This window comes from Etheostoma spectabile, unplaced genomic scaffold, assembly GCF_008692095.1.
Source record: "Etheostoma spectabile isolate EspeVRDwgs_2016 unplaced genomic scaffold, UIUC_Espe_1.0 scaffold00569635, whole genome shotgun sequence".
Classification (NCBI taxonomy): domain Eukaryota; kingdom Metazoa; phylum Chordata; class Actinopteri; order Perciformes; family Percidae; genus Etheostoma; species Etheostoma spectabile.
The window spans coordinates 1-5,866 of record NW_022605233.1 but is presented as its reverse complement, the minus strand read 5'-3'; the positions used below and the strand labels follow the sequence as shown (position 1 = coordinate 5,866).

At 44.8% G+C, this 5,866-nt stretch overlaps 1 non-coding gene across 1 annotated transcript; it reads left to right on the top strand.

Moving 5' to 3' along the window:
- Nucleotides 1-980: 980 nt before the first annotated feature.
- On the top strand, nucleotides 981-1,062 carry trnal-aag (transfer RNA leucine (anticodon AAG)). Its single transcript has one exon. It is a non-coding gene; the product is annotated as a tRNA-Leu (tRNA).
- The last annotated feature ends 4,804 nt before the right edge of the window (nucleotides 1,063-5,866 follow it).

Genomic DNA, 5,866 nt, shown 5'->3' with positions numbered 1-5,866 from the left:
ATCATGCAGAAAGGGAAAAGAGTGAGACAAACTTAGGGAGAGCTATGGATGCATAATTCTCTTTAACCTTGTCTCTGGAATATTCCATGGTATTAAACGTTCTTTCATCCAACCTACGGACTTGAACCCTTCTTCCTGAAAGAATCTAGAAGGGCAGGATGTCGCCCCAACACCGGTAATAGTTAAAGCAGATAAAAACCTAAACAACACTCAAAAGCTTCAAGATAAAACTTACTTAAGAAGCTTCTTCATTCACGTTCAAGAGAAGGCCTGTTTCCAGCCAGACTATGAATTGATTCATGAAATCCCTGTTATTTATATGTGGTCAGTCCCATATGGTCTAGCGGTTCGGATTCCTGGTTCTCACCCAGGTGGCCTGGGTTCAACTCCCGGTATGGGAATTGGTATTTAGCTGGTGAAGGTCTGAGAAAGATCTGTACAATCTCTGACATTGGCCTGTATTAAACCAGAGCTGTAGTTAGGTAATCTAAGTTATATGTGTTTCACGATAATACTTCTGTTTTTGAATGGTAGATGAACAACTGTGCTCGAATTTCTAATCAAACATGAACTTTCCCATTTTGACAAACTGTTTTGAACACTTGAGGTATTTCATTGAAGTCTTTGTTCTTGGACAGTTACCTTGCAATCTAAAACTGTATATCCTATTGTCTCTGGAACAATAGTTGGCAGTTGGAGGAGTAATGGCTCTTTACAGTGAATATGCAAAAGAAGATGTTCACACATTCAGCCCAGGTAAATACTCAGCCCATATTCACACAGACCTAAACCTCACTTAATGCTGGTTACAATATTCTAATAATCAACAATGCCAGAGACAAATGACAAAGAGTGATAACATTTTTTAGTATGTAAGTATTGGCTTTTCCCTTGCAAACGTTTTGTTCCAATAACATTAACAAGCATACCGTTATTTACGTTCTTTGTGTTTGTCACGTTTTGGGGAAGTGCTATTTGCAGGTAGTGTGGCCGAGTGGTCTAAGGCGCTGGATTAAGGCTCCAGTCTCTCTGGAGGCGTGGGTTCAAATCCCATCACTGCCATTTGCTGAAATGTTACATTCATTGGCACACTATTTGCTGAGGATTGTCGAAACTTGACTTTCCAGCACCTTGGAGTAGAGTTTACCAAGGAGCCTGAGCAGTGTGATATTCCTGTAATGGGCAGATGCCGTTCTTCTTGAAGAGGGGAGCAACCACCCTGGTCTGCCACTCCTTAGGCACTGCCACAGACCTCCACGCAATGTTGAAGAGGTATGTCAACCAAGACAGCCTCTCCTTACAATATTTCTCAACAAATTTAATCAATCCCTGGTGCTTTGCCACTGTGGAGTTCTTTAAACAGTAAAACTAAGGGTATTTTTACTACTGTAAAACTAAGTTACAGTAAGGGTATTATACTGTAAAAAAAACATGTACAGTTATGATACTGTAATTAGGAAGTTACAGCACGTTGCCAGTAAGTTAACGCAAATTTACAAAAAAAAAGTCTAACAGTGTTCAGACAAAATCACTGACTTTCTTTCTTGTAAAGAACACAACTTCCTGGACTTTCTTTACTCGTCTATTATGTCCCTTGCTTCGAAATTCCCATTTTCATGGGCTGAATCTCACTAGCACTGACTCTGCAGAGAGGCCAATCAGAGCTGATCAGCAACAGTTGTGCTACCTGCATGATGGTTTTTAACCTGGCATGTAGCACAGGAACCAGTTTCTCTTGGGTGACTGGATGATGGGAGCTGTTTGGGTCTTTGTTGTTGTTTGTTGTGTCTGACTGTTTGGATAACAAAGGTTGTTACATTTCTTCTGTTTGAAGCTTGTATTCAAATATGTAGTGGAGTATAGCGAATATAAAGAGTAGGGTAAATTACTCAATTAATGAAATTAAAATTAGCTGAACAAGTTCATGACATGTGGCGTCAAACAGCAGAATTATTGATTAACAGCAATTGCATTGTCCTTAGGCTTGAGTTTGCCAGTGGCGGCACAAATGAAAGACATGATGTGAGCTGCAGAGGCGAATGATTAGAGGTAAGAACGTCAGTGACAGGATCTTTCAAGAGCTACTTAGGACATTAACTGAATTTATTTTGTGCTACACGATGTGTCTCCCATGGATATCTCCCATGAAGAGGGCCGTTGGCTTGCGGTCCTGAGTCTAAGTTGATCCAGCTGCTAAGTTGAGTCAGGTGTCTAAACATGAGAAGCTCTATGAAGAACCAGGACGGAATTCTGACTATAAAATGGGTCTACAGCTGTTACAGCTGAGGTTCTTTGTGGCACAATGTAGTAAATTAAGGTTATGTTGTGGCTTTTGGATTGGGGATTCCAACCCATGTTTATTTAAGCTATTTTGACCATACAATGTGGGTATAAAGCTGGCTTCTCCAATTATTCAGACATTTATCATAAGTCCTAGTCAGCCAACTTAAGGTAAGGTAGCTCTGTAGGGATCGTTGGAAGTTCCCCAAAAAGTAAGTGCAAAGCAGATGAAACACAACTGCTGTGCTAGCTAAATCTAATACCGATTCTGTAATGTACACAAACTCCAATGGCCTAATTACAATTAAATGTTTTGGAGAGGTCAAGTCTTAAAGGAAGTCTTAATACTTGCATTATTGTTCAATCAAAAACAAAGAAGCCTTAATGGTAAATTCTTTACAGTATTAATGTCAAGGGTAGTTGGGACTTAACGATTCTACATATTTTTCAGCACAACTGGAAACCAATGAAGTGGACGCTGAGGCAGCTGTTCAAAAACGTGCAGATGTTCAATTGCCCTGAACGGACCAAAATGCTCAAAACCAACCAGGCTGCCACCCAGGCTGCCAACCAGACGCTGGCGACCAGGCTGCCAACCAGAGCGCTGGCAAGCGACCAGGCTGCCAACCAAGACGCTGGGCGACCAGGCTGCCAACCAGACAAGCTGGGCGACCAGGCTGCCAACCAGAAGCTGGGCGACCAGGCTGCCAACCAGACGCTGGGGCGACCAGGCTGCAAACCAGACGCTGGGGCCAAGGCTGCAAACAGACGCTGGGCGACCAGGCTGCCAACAGACGCTGGGCGACCAGGCTCAACCAAACGCTGGGCGACCAGGCTGCCAACCAGACGCTGGGCGACCAGGCTGCCAACCAGACGCTGGGGACCAGGCTGCCAACCAGACGCTGGGCGACCAGGCTGCAACAACCGACGCTGCTGCAGCGACCAGGCGAAACCAACCGCATGGTGGCTCGGCGACCAGGCTGCCAACCAGACGCTGGGCGACCAGGCTGCCAACCAGACGCTGGGCGACCAGGCTGCCAACCAGACGCTGGGGCGACCAGGCTGCCAACCAGACGCTGGGCGACCAGGCTGCCAACCAGACGCTGGGCGACCAGGCTGCCAACCAGACGCTGGGCGACCAGGCTGCCAACCAGACGCTGGGCGACCAGGCTGCCAACCAGACGCCTGGGGCGACCAGGCCTGCCAACCAGACGCTGGGCGACCCAGGGCTGCCAACAACCAGACGCGGGGCGACCAGGCTGCCAACCAGACGCTGGCGCGACCAGGCTGCCATAATAGAGAATGTACGCGGCGACCGGCTGCAACCAAAGTCTAACTGGGCGACAGGCTGCCAACAGCCACTGCAGGGCCAGACAGACACGGGCGCCAACCGAACCAAACAGACAGGGCGACCAGGCTGCCAACCAGACGCGGGGACCAGGCTGCCAACCAGACGCTGGGCGACCAGGCTGCCACACCAGACGCTGGCGACCAGGCCCAACAGACGCCGGGCGACACGCGCCTTTGACATGTTTCTGCATGTACCTACATACTGTATTCTGTGCTGATATAAACTGAACTGATTTTACCATACTTCTCTGATAAATCTAAGCTATGAATGATTTAATCTGCCAGGAAGCACACAACTGGTTTCCCTTTGCCATTACTTTAAGCATATCTCCAAACTAAAATCAATTGCAGGAAAAGTGTAGATCACTTTGGGATTAACACTGTTGCAATTAACTAAAACAGTCAGCATAGCAACTACCAACTAGTAGGCTTGAGTCTATCAGTTTAAAACTTGTTTTCACTTAGTGTTTAAGTCAAATTTGACTTGGGTTAAGTTTCTTTATCAGAAATGAGTTTTATGAACAAAAATAACATGGATGGTCATTTATCTTTGCTAGTAAAATTACTGATTTCATTAATTTTAGGGTTTTTAAATCATAGTGTTTGGTTTTCCTAGGTCAATTTGACCTGGTGGTCCAATGGAGCACTATTGTGGGCTTACAGCAGATGAGCACATGTAAAGACCCACTAAAACACACCTGCACACATACACCGGCCCCCCACCACAAACAAAAAAATCTACAACCAGCAGCTGCAAATACCTCAGTAATGGTACATTGAACTTTCCAACACATGGAAATGCACAGTACCAGAGACCTGCAAAGATCACATTGTGCTCTCCAGCATAAAGATGTGCGCGCACACACCTGGGGAATGGGTTATATATTGTACTTTTCAGCAGATTGAGACATCGGTCCCTCCAGAATTTGTTCTTTTCTTGCAATATTGCAGTCCAAAATGCAAGATTTTTGCAGGAGCATTTGTAGAAAGCTTTTTTGTCTTGCTATAAAAGCAGCGATTTCTTTGTTTTTTAAGGTTTTAAAAAAAAACTTTTCAGGAAAATAAAATTACTCCCGGCTAAGTTTATGTACTAACCTTCTGAAAAAGGCTCAGGGTACTGCAAATGTTGGTGTAATATTAAACTGGCTGTAGGATTTAAAACAAGTTGTTGAATTAATCAAATTTGAACATGTGTCTGTGGCTTGTTTATCTTTACATTGTTAATTCCTCACCTGGCCTTGGACACATTCTTATGGTTTGATAAAGTATTTGACTTTAACGTATCATTGCACTTATGATTGTAGCTGTTCCAGTTTAGGTTATCCTGTACGATACATCTCCAGTTTTTCCTGCATTCACCATGTGTATCTTATACTGAGACAAAGTCTGGCACATGGGACTGCTGGGATTAGTTGAAGTAGGGGGAGACTCCGGTTATTGTTCAAATTTTTAGAAAAGTTGCAGTGATCGGTCAAAATTGGGGGTCGCACCAAAGTCACGGTGATTGGTTAAATTTTTGTGAATTGTACAATTGCAAAATTGCCGTTAAAAATAACGAGACGGCAAAGGCCCGCGCATAGGATTGTGGGGGATTTGGGACCGCAAAGGATACACATATGCATCCTTCTCTGTCTATGGGAAATTTTCTGAATGAAGGACTTAGTCCTTGGAGGAATTCGGAGGATCCTCGAAATTGGAACGGTCCTTCGACGGACGTCGATGACGTAGCCTCCTCCTCCTGGCTTTGGAGGATCCTTCCGTGACATTAAGAAACGGCTGCTAATTCATCTTCTCCATCCCAACAGCATAATTAAACAGCACAGTTTACTCTTCCACAACCATTTCATCTAGTGTTTTGAAATGCGACAAAAAATTCAATGACACAAGCCCGCAATGACGTGCACTTGATAGCCTGTTCCATTGTACATTTTCTCCAAATGCTAAGGAGGACTCTGACCTGCTCCTGAAGGATCCTTCCTTGGAAGGACTAGTCCTACCAAGTAAGGATCCTTGACATTGAGAAACGGGGAGGAACTACTACTACCACCATTTTCTAGTCACTGTTCCCTTTTCTTTGTCGTGATTATTATTATTACCACTGTGCATCACATCCCCAACCTGCACCTTCAGAGACTGCCTACCAAGAGCCTGGGTCTGACCGAGGTTTCTTACTAAAAGGGGAGTTTTTTTCTCACCACTGTGCACGGTCGCAATGTCGCACCATCCTTTCTCTTGG